Source organism: Eublepharis macularius, chromosome 12, assembly GCF_028583425.1.
Source record: "Eublepharis macularius isolate TG4126 chromosome 12, MPM_Emac_v1.0, whole genome shotgun sequence".
Classification (NCBI taxonomy): Eukaryota; Metazoa; Chordata; class Lepidosauria; order Squamata; family Eublepharidae; genus Eublepharis; species Eublepharis macularius.
This window is the reverse complement of record NC_072801.1, coordinates 56,931,766-56,945,933: the sequence shown is the minus strand read 5'-3', so window position 1 is coordinate 56,945,933 and position 14,168 is coordinate 56,931,766.

The window sequence follows — 14,168 nt, the reverse complement described above, 5'->3', positions numbered from 1 at the left end:
ATGGAAAATTGACAGAGCATTTATTTTTATCTGAACTATTTCAAATATAACTGTCTCCACCATAAATTGAACCCATACAGGATGGTTTGTCTCTTGCACTCTGCAAGATCCAATGCAAAACAATCCTTTATAAAGTCTGAGCTCAGCCTAAAAGATTCGACACATGCAGCACAACCCTAAGAAGAGTTACTACATTCTAAGCCAATTAATTTCAATGGGTTTAGACTGGAGTAACTCTTCTTAGAATTGCACTGATGGCTGCCCTTCATCACCCTTCGCCCTTTTCCTTTCAATCCAGCTCCATTGCTTTCTAAGAGGTATATCTTTTAACAACAGTGCTGGGGACAAGGTCTCCTTTGATCACAGAGGGGAGTTAGTAGCAGGACTGGATATTGTAAACTGGATTTTCGCCTCAAACCAATCCTTTCAGAGAGTGAAAGTGGGAAGAATGGATCCATACATTCCCCCAGATCAAGCATTCACTATCAATGAGGATGCTATCACATGGCACAACTCCTTTAACCAGGTATGAGTGGGGGGATTTGGGGATATCTCTCACTTCTGAATTAATGAATTTCAGTCCTGATATACAATGCGAATTTCATTCCAAAAAGCTGGGCCTATATGAAATAATTAGTCTTTTTTTCTTGGCACCTCCCCTCCCTGAACTGATGTATCAAATGAGTTTTCACAGTGTTCTGCCCTGGTCCCTGTATTAATGCAATTCCAACTAAAAATGGAATAGGAGCAAGTCCTCTAAGAAACTTTTATACCCAAATTGTAACCAAAGGTACCCTAAACAGAAAATGTGAAAATCCTAAATATTTTCTTACAGTCGTCCATTATGCAAAAATCCCCATGTATAATACATAGATGAACATACAAATCTGTGCTAATCAATAATGAATATTTATTAATGTCAATGTATCTTTATACTAGTATAATGTATAATAGTACAATTTATACCGATATAATAGTATAATTGGAAATAGAGTCAGGGCATTTTCTGTGGTGGTTCTTTGCCTCTGGAACACTCCACTTCCCTGAGGCTTGCCTGGGGCATTGGCAGGAGTCAGGCAGTACACCTGCCTCTTGTGACAGTTTTGAGGCACTGGTCCAGATCCACTGGGGTGAATTGTGCTGACTGGGTTGCTCACCCCTTTCCTTTTTGAGGTCCCCTTAAGGGATTGGGGAGGAGCTGAAGGGTACATGCCTAGGTTGGCCATTGTTGGCTTCACCCTGGGTGGCAGGGACTACCTAGGCCACTTTTGGATGGGAGTACACCACCCGCCATTCCACAGTGCCTAGCAAATGTGCTAGATAAGCAGCCATCAAGCAGCAAGGGGTGGCTTGATTCAGTGGATCCATTGTCCTATGCCTCACCAGTGCTCTAATGGCTGTAATCAATAAAGTTGTGGTCCATTTCATCCAAATGTTGGTGTAGTCTTTGCTGGGGGGTACCAGCCTCACCATTGCCTATACAGATGCAATGGGAGCTAGAGTTTCTTTGGTGGCTCTTCATCTCTGGAGGTTTGACTGGCATATACCTTATTATCCCTAGAGGTTTAACTGGCATATACCTTATTTTCTTTTGGCACCAGGCCAAACCACATCTTTTTTGTACCCAGGCTTTTAATTAGGGGTTTTATCTTACCAGCTTTGTAATGGTCTGCTTCTGTTCTGTGGATAGATTTTATGCTGTTTGTGTCTAATGGCTTGTTTCTAATGGCTTGTTTTTAATATTGTGATGTCATTTTTATTGTAAGCCATCTTGACAGGACTCTGAAGAGATGGCATCTAAATAAATGCATGATAAATAAAGAGTGGAAACTAGACATGAGCACAAACCCCCCAAAAAATAACAAACCCACAATTTGTGGTTCGGTGCCACCGACAAACCTGAACTAATGAACCACAATGAACTTTTCCTGTTGATGAACTTGTTCGTGGTTCGTGGGGCTCAGAACGGCCCCTGTTGGACTTAGAGAGCCCATATTCACAGGGAGTGTTTAGCAGGCTCTCCTCCAGCCAGTAACCAAGTTTGGTCAAGATTGCAATAGGGATCTTGGAGTTATACCCTCTCCAATCTGAGGCCCCCAGGAAACTCCCACTCGATGCAATTAGAGCCACCAGTTGACATTGGCCCAGTGTGCAATGGGTTGGTCATCAGAATTGCCTATCAGGGTTTGCAGGGATGAGATTGGAGTGGCTACAGAACACCCCCTCCCCCTCCCTCCCCTAGGTGTCTTTTCCCAAGTTGTAACCACTTTGCAGCTTCGTGGTTGGAAGGAAGACCTGCCGATCAAGGTAAGCTGGGCTTCAATTTGTGTTTCCAGGGTGACAGAAGGAGTGCAGACAGAGTTCAGGCATTCCCCCGGCTCTGTTTCCAACAGAATTGATTGATGGTGCCTGACTGTCTGGCTTCACGAACCGTGGAAGAATGCAATGAACCGGGCCTCTTATGAACACTGGTTCATTGACCATGGATGCTCACAAACTGCCACATCACGAACAGACTATCGGGAGGTTCATGGGGTTTTTGCGTTCATAATGCGGTTCGTGCCCATGTCTAGTGGAAATATTAAAACTCAGTATTAATATTTTATATCTTATAATCAAATCTATTAAAGTGTCAGCTTTGTGGTAGGAAGAACATAAGTATAAAAATACAGCCTGATGAATCAGACCACCATACTGTTTCAAACAGTGGCCAACTGTGAAGAAAAAATGCTATGTTTCAATCGAAGCCATTTCTTCAGAGTTAGTTCAGGGGCTTCATTACTGAGAGAAATTCTCTCCCCACTTGAGAGGCCTCTCTGCCTCTTGCTAGCGGCAAGCTACTTTCACTTCTGTCCTTGAGATAAGATAAGCTGTTCTAGCTGATGTCAAGTCGAGCTTCCATAGCTGAACTTTTTTTTGTTTGTTAATTGGCAATCAAATGTGCACCTGTGGATTTGGGTCATGTGCCAAGAGCTGCAGACTTGACACACTTCCCATTTGCACTAGACACCTACTTCTCAGTTGATGTTGGCAAATTGTGATTGCATTGGCTGTCAGGACTCAGCTACTCTGGCCTCAAGTAGCTTAAATTGGCTGCTAAAAACATGGAGTCTGAGCTTGTGGTGGGTGTCAGCAACAGACAACTGCCCTTGCCCCTTTGTTCTGCTTCTGGCTTGTTTTGTTCAAGGGACTTTGAGGCTCCCAACTTTGAGATTGTTGTGCTACTTGATTTTTTGGACTTTAGATCAGAGACTTTGATTGCTACGTTTGTGAAACCAACTTGCTTTGCCTCCTAAGGAATTAGTGTGGTATGTCGAGCTAACTGCTATAGCTTTTTTTTTGTTTTGTTCTCACATTTTGTCTTGTGCTTTGTGATAACCTTGCACTCTGATTAATAAACAATTGTATTTTTACCCTGTGTGGGTTATTGTGACTCTGAAGCCCCAAAGCTATAAAGTCTTTGTTGAATGCACCCTGTGTGTGCTCGAGAACCACCTACCATAACAATACTTTGTGTTGAGACCTCTGCTTGCAAACTACCCTTGCAAGACAGACTTCTGTTTGGTTAATTCCCTAATAGGCTCTGGAGCTTTGCTCCCCCTGACTCCTCAGCCTTGGGATAGATAGGGGAGCTGGTGGCAGCCTACTTAGGCAAGAGTGAGACTTTCTCCTCTTGCCCGTTTTGTCATTTGTGTGCTGTTTGAAAAAGGCCTTCCAGGCAGCCTTAGCCTTCCCCTTAGCTGGGTCAGGGCAGAGGAGCTTGGAACCCTTGACACCAACCAGTTGTCCTGGAGGGCCAAACTACCAGGACATAGAGGCTGATTCCTTTCCTGGTGCTGCCTCATAGCACAGATATTCAGATAGTGTTTCTAGCCCAACCCTGGCAACTGGTAGGATGGTTGGGGGTGAGGATGTGGTGAGGGACCGGCATGATTGTGATAACATCACTTCCAGGGAAAACCTGGAAGCAATGCTGATAGCACTAGGAAACGCTGGAAACTCTGGTTTCACTATAGAGTAAAACAAAAGAGTTTCCAGTGGCTGTTTTCACACTGCTTACTGGCTGTGGAACCTTGCACAAAGCTCCCAGAATGACAGTGTCTTTCTGGGGCGATTTCCCGTCATAACTCCAGTTCTCATGTGAAATCACACCAGGAAGACACTGTCGTTCCAGGAGCTTTGCATGATGTTCTGCAGCCAGTAAGCAGTGTGAAAACAGCCAGTGATTCCTAGAGCTACTGCCATCGCTTCTGGGTTTACCCCGGAAGCAATGTTATCATGCTTCAGGTACTGGTGAATTTTTTTAAAATTCCTGCTGCCGCTTGGAGTGGGCAATGGGAGCAGGATGTGGGATCCCCTGCCCCAACTTGGGCATTAACAGCCTTGCATTCAGAGGTTTGCTGCCTCTGAATATGGATGTTTTCTTTGGTCATCATGGTTTATTAAGGCTAACTAGTCTGTAATTCCCTCAATCCCCTTGCTCCCTTTTGTAAAAAAAGTAGGGGTGACATTTCCTACCTTCCAGTCATCCAGTATAGGGCTGAATTTAGCAACAATTTTGTGCCTTTTATGGTTTCCTTGACCTGAGCTGTTAATGATGCAAGCATCCTTTTGGACTTCCTGGTACCTTTCCTGATCTGGGCCTCAGTTAGTGTAGTTTTAAGTAGTTTCCAGGCATTCTGGATGGATTCCATTCTCTTAATTGTCTCTTTTAACTTACTTCTTGCTAGTTCCCTCATTTTAACAAAGTTCCCTCTTTTGCAATCAAGTGATTGTTTTGGACTTTTGGGAAAACTTTGTGTTGATATGAATGCTAAACTTAATAGTAGTATTCCCACTGTTCCCATGTGGTGCAGTAAACCTCTGAATAGTACTGCCAGCAGGCAACCTCAGGGGAAGATGTCGGCCTCTATGCTTCGTTGCTGACCCTCCAGAGTAACTTGTTAGTCACAATGTGTGACAGGATGATAGACTAGATGGACCACTGGTCTGATCCAGCAGAGCTCTTCTTACCTTCTTGTGCACAGTCTCAAGACCCCACTCAGAAACAAATCAAGAGTTGCTACACCTGTAGTTCGCTCCATGACCAACTGTTCCAATGCACAATCATTTATGATGGCTGGAAACCTTGTTTCTATAACATGACTCAAGTATACATTTGCTCAGTCAAAGTGAGGGTAGCTGAAGTCATCCAGTATTACAATCATTTTTTACTTTTAGATACGAGCCTACTAGCAAGTTTCCATGCTGCTAAACATGGCATGGAGATTAGTTATGCATTGTTTCAGAAAGATTTCATCTCTGTGCTTGACCTTACGCTTGTTTTAAATTTTTCGGAGACCATTCCCTATTGTATCTGTTTCCCTGAAAGTCCTGTTCAGTTCAGTCTTCATTTATTTAGTTAACCTTTATTGGCATCAGTTTGCAAAATATTCACAATACAAGAAACATAGAAAAACAAAGTAACTTCTGGAAAGTCCCGTTGCTCATTGTAGTACTTCACTCAGTGAATGTCCTAGCTGTCCATTATATTGTATTTTTACTGTTGTGATCTGCCTCTTAGTGTGAAAGGTGGACTATAAACAAAAAAACAAAAAACAAATAGTAAAATGATAACACTTCATTCTCTATTTATGCATTAGACACAGCCTCTTTCTGTATGTACTGAGAGTTGCCAGCCTGGTTATAGTAAGAAAATAAAGGAAGGAGAACCATTTTGGTTGTTGGGGGTTTTCCGGGCTGTATTGCCGTGGTCTTGGCATTGTAGTTCCTGACGTTTCGCCAGCAGCTGTGGCTGGCATCTTCAGAGGTGTAGCACCAAAAGACAGAGATCTCTCAGTGTCAGGACACTGAGAGATCTCTGTCTTTTTTGGTGCTACACCTCTGAAGATGCCAGCCACAGCTGCTGGCGAAACGTCAGGAACTACAATGCCAAGACCACGGCAATACAGCCCGGAAAACCCCCAACAACCATCGTTCTCCGGCCGTGAAAGCCTTCGACAATACAGAGAACCATTTTGTTGCTATGATTGCATCTCATGTCCGGAAGGAAAGATTTCAGAGCAGAAAGGTAAGATATACAGATATAATATATCTGTATAAGAGGAATATAGATGGATTGGGAGGAAGTTTCTGAAGAGGAATATATCTGATGTATGCTAACATAATTATTACTGCGCTTATATTCCACTCTTCTAGGCAGATAAGTACCCCCACTCAGAGTGGTGAACAAAGTCAGTGTTGTTAGTATCCACAGAATCACAGAGTTGGAAGGGGCCATACGGACCTTCTAGTCCAACCCCCTGCCCAATGCAGGATGAGCCTAAAGCATCCCTGACAAATATTCATTCACCCTCTTCTTGAAAACTGCCAGTGAAGGGGAGCTCACCACCTCCCTAGGCAACTGATTCCACCTTTTTTTTATTATTTTTTTTTATAATATTTTTATTTTTTATTAACTACATTAACTAACAATACAAAAGGAAGAAAGGGAACAAGGGGAGGAAGGGAAAAAAAACACAACAACTACAACATGTAACAACTATGCTACACAAAATGTTTTCCCTTCATACTGCCATTATTCAAAAGTTAAAGCTTTATGTTATATTGATGGAGTGGTTGACCTTACTAAATGCAAATTACAATTTAAATTCAAATTAAATTTTCCTTCCCCTCCTGGGTCCCGGACGCAATTCTCTCTGAGCAACTGCAGCCGCAGTGCTCGTTTCCTCCCCCCCTCCTCAGACTTCTCCTTTTCGTCTTGCTTGGTGCACTGAAATTCCGGATTTTTATCCTCAAAATCCCTTAGTTGATCTTCTGATAATATCTTGAAAGCTTGATCTTTGTGACTGAACCAGATTCCTTCCGGAAATAACCATTTGTACTTTATTCCACGTTCTCTCAGAAGAGCTGCGAACTTTTTATACTTAAAACGTCTTTTCCGAACTAGAAATGGGACGTCTTTCAATATCTTAACTTTATTACCCAAAAAGTCCAAATCTGCATTGTATGAATTATATAGGATAGTGTCCCGGATCCTCTTAGATGAAAAATCAATGATGATCTCGCGAGGCAGCTGACGCTTCATTGCATATTTTGAAGTAGCCCGACGGACTTCCTTTTTTTTTTGAAAAAATTTTTATTGGGTTAGAATCCGTTATTTTTACATTTACATTCAATTTTCCCCAAATTTTTCATTTCTAACCCCCTCCCTTTCCCCCCTTTTGTTGACTTCCAACAGTTTTCCAACCCTTTGTCCCTTTTCCCTTACTTCTATTAAATTCCTCTATCTAAAACAAATATATATTCTCCATTATACTAAGCAGTACATCCTTAACTATTTTTCTTATTATATACCCAAACTGTAAGTCTTTGTTTCATCTTAGATAAGCAATTTATCCCATTTTCCAATTTTAAATATTTCTATATATCATATACCATAAAAACCTTACACATTTAAATCAACCAATTTGACTTATTCTCTATATATTACTCATTCTGTCTTTTTATAGTAATTCTATATAACTCTCATCACATAGTCAATCAATTTGACTCGTCTATGCCTTCAGACATTCAGTTTGGTGCATTATACAAATCTTATCAAAGAAAGAAAATATTGTTGATTACTCAATCCTTATATTTAATCCTTATAGTTAATTATTTTCTGTCAATATTCTATTTATTAACCTATATATATCTATATATATGTCAATCTGTTAATCTAACTGCTTATAAATTCACATTTATCTCTTCTCCCCCCGGTAAAGTCACCCCCCTCTACATTTTATTATACTTCAGTAGTTCTCAAACTGCCACAGTTTTCCTCCCACCTCCCATTTCTTCTCCAGATATTGTTTCAGCTTCTCCCAATCTGTGTTAAACTGCCGAGTCCAGATTTCTCAGTTTTCTTGTCATCTTGTCCATTTCAGCCATGTACAGCAATTTATAGATCCAATCTTCGATAGTTGGCACTTCTTGTACTTTCCATTTTTGCGCATACAAAAGTCTAGCTGCTGCTGTCATATAAAATATCAGCGTCCTATGGTGGGCTGGAAATCCCTCCATTCCCAAGTTCAGTAGCAGGAGTTCTGGGTTCTTATTAATTTGAAATTGTAAAATTTCACTCATTTCTTTTATTATTACCTCCCAGTACTGCCTGGCTACCTCACACGACCACCACATATGATAGAGGGAGCCCTCATGCTTCCTACATTTCCAGCATTTATTAGAAGTGTTCAAATTCCCTAGCGCAATCTTCTTTGGTGTCATGTACCAACGATAGATCATTTTGTAGATGTTCTCTTTGATATTTGTACATGTCGTTGTCTTCATTGTAGTCTTCCACAAGTATTCCCATGCCTCCATTGTTATTTCTTTGTTAAAGTGTATAGCCCATTTCACCATTTGTGTTTTAACTGTCTCATCCTCAGTATACCATTTCAACAGTACTTGGTATACCTTAGATATTCTTTTCTTGTCCTCTTTAAGAAGGGTCTGCTCTAGTTCCGAATTCTCTATTCGTATACCTCCTTTTACAGAGTCCGAGTTATACAAATCTCTGATCTGTCTATACTGGAACCAATCGTAATTAGGTGATAGTTCCTCTTGCGTCTTTATTCTAAGTTTAGATGCTTCTACTTTAGTTATTTCTTTATATGTTAAACATTGTCGTTCATTATCAACAGCTCTCGGGTCTATCACCTCATATGGAACCACCCACCAAGGAGTTCCTTCTTGTAGATAAATTCTGTACTTCTTCCAGATTGTATATAGACTTCTCCGTACAAAATGGTGCAGGAACATCGAGTTGACCTTTACTTTGTCGTGCCATAGGTATGCGTGCCATCCAAATATTTTTTTGTATCCCTCTAGAGCTAATAGTTTCTTGTTCTTTAATGTCATCCACTCTTTCAGCCAAACTAGGCAGATTGCATCATGGTAAAGTCTCAGGTTAGGCAGTTGCATTCCGCCTCTTTCCTTTGCATCTTGTAAAACTTTCATTTTCACTCGAGGCTTCTTGCCTGCCCATACAAAGTCTGATATTTTCCTCTGCCATTTTTCAAATTGTTTAGAGTCTCTGATGATTGGTATTGTCTGTAGCAAAAACATCACTCTTTGTAACACATTCATTTTAACTGCTGCAATCCTACCCAACCATGACAGATTGAGCCTATTCCATTTAATCAAGTCCCTCTCAATCTGAGTCCATAGTTTTTCATAATTGTTCTTGAATAAATCTATATTCTTTGCAGTCAGTTCAATTCCCAAATATTTCACCTTACTTGTTACTTCACAGTCCGTTGTTTCCATTAACAGTTGTTGTTTCTGCTTAGTCATATTTTTGCATAGTATCTTTGACTTCTTTTTGTTGATATAGAAACCTGCCAAGTCTCCAAACTCCTTGATCTTATCTATCACTTTTGGCATGTTCTCCAATGGGTCCTCTACGATTAACATTATATCATCCGCGAATGCTCTGACCTTATATGAATAGTCCTTTATTTTTATTCCTCGAATTTCCTCATCTTGTCGTATTTGTATCATCAGAATCTCCAATATTAAAATGAACAGCAGTGGAGACAACGGGCAACCTTGTCTTGTTCCTTTACTTATAATCAATTTCTTAGTCAATTCATCATTCACCACAATTGCTGCAGTCTGGTCTCTGTAGATTTCCTTAATTGCTCTGATGAATCTTTCTCCTAATTGTAGCTTTTCCATAGTGGCAAACATAAAGTCCCAGTTTAAATTGTCAAATGCCTTTTCAGCGTCAACAAAGAAGAAGCCAACCTCTTTATCACAACGCTTATCATAATATTCAATAGCATCAATCACTGTCCTTAAATTGTCTCTTATTTGTCTGTCTGGCAAAAAGCCTGCTTGCTCCTCCTCTATAACTTCCGAAAGCCACCCCTTCAGTCTCTCCGCCAGTATCTTCGCAAAAATTTTATAGTCATTGTTAAGTAACGATATAGGTCTATAATTCTTCACATTAGTCAAATCTTGGCCCTCTTTTGGGATCAATGATATGTTCGCTTCAGACCAAGTATCTGGAATCCTTTGATCCCTTAGAACTCCATTGATCACCTCCTTTAGGAATGGTGCCAGCTCATTGGCCATAGTCTTATAAAATTTAGCTGTAAGTCCATCTGGCCCTGGCGCCTTTCCTAGGTTTGCAGATTGTATTGCCTTACTTATTTCCTCATCCGTTACTTCACTATTCAGTTTATTTCTCCAAGCGTCCGAGATTTCTGGTAGCGTCATTTTCTCCAGATATGACGCTATTGAGTCTTTATTTACTTCTTTCTTGTTGTACAGTTTAGCGTAGAATTTATAAAAGGCTCTACTAATGGTAGTCTGTTCCAAATACGTTTTGTCATCTTCACAAATTTTGTTTATTGTTTTCTTTTCCCTTCTCTTCTTCAGTTGCCATGCCAGGTACTTCCCAGGTTTATTTGCACCCTCAAACGCTTTCTGATTCAGCCTTTTGAGATTCCACTCCAATTCTTTATTACTCATTGCTGTTAGCTGTTCTTGCAATATTTTAATTTCCTGGTATAATTTCTTTTTCCCTGGTCTCTTTTTTTAACTGTATTTCCTTAGCTTTTATTTTCTCCTCAATCTCTTGTCTCTTCTCCTCTTTCTTCTTTCTTGCTCTACCATTTAAGTCCATTAGTATGCCCCTTATAACCGCCTTGTAAGCATCCCAAACTTTATCAGTTGGTACTTCTTTATTCACGTTGTATTGTATGAAAAACTTTGTCTCTCTTCTCAGTATTTCCATATTCTCTTTTTCCTGTAGCAAGTCCTCATTTATTCTCCATGCTTTCCTTTTTCTCCTTTTCCCTAATTTCCACATAATTGGGTTATGATCTGAGCCTACCATCGGCATTATTTCTACATCTTTAGTCCATAACGCCAAATCTTTTGAGGCCCAGATCATGTCAATTCTTGATAATGTGGAGTGCCTTGCAGAATAAAAAGTAAACTGTCTACTTTTAGGATATTCTCTCCTCCATACATCTTCAAGAGTCTCTTGTTGAATCAGCTCAAAAAAGAGCTTTGGTAATAGTCCTCTTTTCTTTTGTGCCATTGTAGTCTGTTTATCCAGTTCCAAGTCTGTCACTCCATTGAAGTCTCCAGCAAGAATTATCTGATCATATGAAAGATCGTCTAAATGCTTCCTCAAATCCTCAAAGAAGCTCTCTTTTGCACCATTAGGTGCGTAAATTCCGACTACCAACACTCTCTTTAGGTTCCATGTACATTCCACTGCTACAAATCTGGCTTCCACATCTTTCATTATGAATTTTGGTTGTAGCTCCTCTTTTACATACAACACCACTCCTCTTTTTTTCTTACTTGAGGCCGCTACAAAGTCCTTGCCCAATTTTCCCAGTTTTAAATATTTTACATCCTGTTTTCGAATATGAGTCTCTTGCAAACAAACAATATCACATTTTTGTTTTAGTAGCCAGTGAAAAATATTTTTTCTCTTATTCGGTGAATTTAGTCCATTTACATTCCAAGATAATACTTTACACTCCATATTCATAATCTTGTTGGTAAGTCTTTTTCATTGTCCCTTATAAATCGCTCCATCTCCCGCTCAGATCTGATACGCTTTTTGGCACCTCCAAATTCAAAAGACAAACCCTCTGGGAGCTCCCATCTGTACCTGATTTTCATGTCCTTCAACATCTGGATTAGCGCTTTATATTTTTTCCGATCTAGTAACACTGATCTGGGTAGTTCCTTCATTATAATGATTGTCTTGCCATCGATCTCCAATGGATCTTGAAACTGTTTAGTCACAATCTTCTCTTTCATATTTCTTGTTGTAAATTGTACAATCACATCTCTTGGTACTTTCCTCTGGGTTGCAATTCTCGAGTTCACACGATATGCCACATCTAGGATAGCCACAACATCCTCCTCCTCCTTCCCCAGGTATTCAGCTAACACCTCCGTCATCTGCTCTTGCGCTGTCTTTCCTTCCATTTCCGGCAGGCCGCGAAATCTCAGCTGCTTCTCCATATGTCTACTTTCCGCAACCGCCATCCTTCCCCTCATCAGCCTCATCTCTGTTTGTTGCGTATCTGCTAAGTTCTCCATCGCTCCTTCTACTGTTTTAACTCTCTGCTGCGTCCCTTGTAATTCACTTTGTATTGTTTCCATACCTTTCTTCACTTCTGACAGCTCCGATTTTACTTCCGACAGCTCCGATTTTACTGTCTGTTTAACCTCTTTGATCAGCTCCAATTTCATGTCTTTAAATTCTTTAATCACCTCCAAAAGTTTTTTATCCAGGTTTTCTATTGCCGATTGCCAATCTTTCTTCGACATCGTGGGGCTTGCTTTGGCTCGCTCCCACGAGTCCGCTCTCTTCCTTAGCTCCGTGGCGTTAAATTTAGTACCTTTTTTATTTCAAATGTCCCGGTCTTCTTGCATAAATTAATTTTAAAGGGTCCAAAATGTCGGGCGTCTTTTCTCTATGGTCTCTCTATGATTTTATAATCCAATATGGCCTACTTCCTTTTCCGCTGAGGCCGCGACCCTTCCCCTCTCAAAGATGGCGATTCCCTTCTTCCTGCCCTCCAGCAAGGGCCGCTTCTCTCCAGCCGCTCTATTGTTGTTACGCACTTCCTGTCTCCCGTCTTCCCACAGCAGATCTCACGATGGTGTCTTTTTCTCACAGCTCCAAAGCCACAGGTATTCAAAACAATAGTCCGATTTCTTTAATAACTTCTTTAAACTTAGTCTCTTTTCAAATACAACTCCTGCCGAAGCTTCCCCTCCTTTTCACTAGTCTGTTGCAGTTTAAAAGTCTACTTTTTTTCCTCTCTGTTTTATCAATCTGTCCCGTATCGGAAGATAGTGATCTTTACCTTCCCTTCACTTTCCTCGGGTTGTAATCGCTGTTTCGATTTCAAGTTCTCCTTTCCACTTCTTCCCCCAATCGAAGCTTGGGTATGTAGGTCTTATGCCAGCCGAATTGGCCCCAAAACTGCCGCAGAGATTGTAGCCGACCCGTCGCAAGGTGGGACCTCAAGGATCGGGAGGGGACCCGTTACGCAGAGCCCCCCCTCGTCCGAGATCTAACTCACCCTAGGGTCTTGAGCGTTCTTTGCCTGCTCTCCGCCTGAGAGCAGTCGGCCGCGGGCTATTTTCACCCCGCCGGCCGCTTAAAACGGCAGTCCGGTCAGCTCCGCAAATGGAGCTGCGTTAGACCTCCATGAATCCCAAACCGGAAGTCCCGACGGACTTCCAAAATGGCGCTTTTTACTTCTTCTTTAGTTGCCCTCGCGGGTGTCGCCAGTAGTTCCGAGACCAGACCCGGTAAATCCTCATTTTCCTCCTCTTTCACATTCTGGAGGCGCAAAATTGTCTGTGTTCGTTCCACTTGTAGCCCGATCAGCTGGTTCTCCACCAGCTTAAGCTCTTTATTCGTAGCCTTCATGAGTGACGCACTTTCCCGAGCAGACTTCTCTGCCCCCCCACTGCTTCCTTAATGGTTTTCACTTCGCTCTCAATTAAGCCCACCCTTTGATCTGTTTTGTTCAGCTTGTCAACAAAGGGTTTTATGGCTTCACCAACCGTCCTCCGCACTACTTCCTCCAACGACTCTCCCTTCAGGGCAGCCGAAACTGACTTGCCCAGAGTGGGACTTTGTTTTTTTGTTGCCATTTTAGGGGGGGGGAAACCGCCAACCAGATTCTGAAACTCAGCAAAGGGGAAGAACAAGCCTTCTTAGCTTCAGATCCCACCACTCCTTCGCGTGCACTTGTAGTAACAGAAGGGATTCGCTTACTTGCAGGCTTTCGCCTAATTCTGCTCTTTGCCGTTTTCCATGGCCCGGCAGCACTCGAGGCGCCGCGCACGTCTGCCGGCCTCCGTAGGGACAAACGGGCAATTAACCCCCCGCATTGATTCCGGGGGGCTCTTCCCACAGCGTCCCGGACCCAGCCTCCCTCACTGGGAGTTTTGGGGGCTAATCTTCGCAGATCAGCCGCCCGGACAGGGTGCTCGGGCACTTCCTCTCGGACCTGCGAAGAGGAGCGTCCGACATGGCTGAGAAAACGAAACCGAATCGGCAACTGATTCCACCTTTGAACTACTCTGACCATGAAAAAGTTTTTCCTAATATCCAGCTGGTACCTTTCTGCATG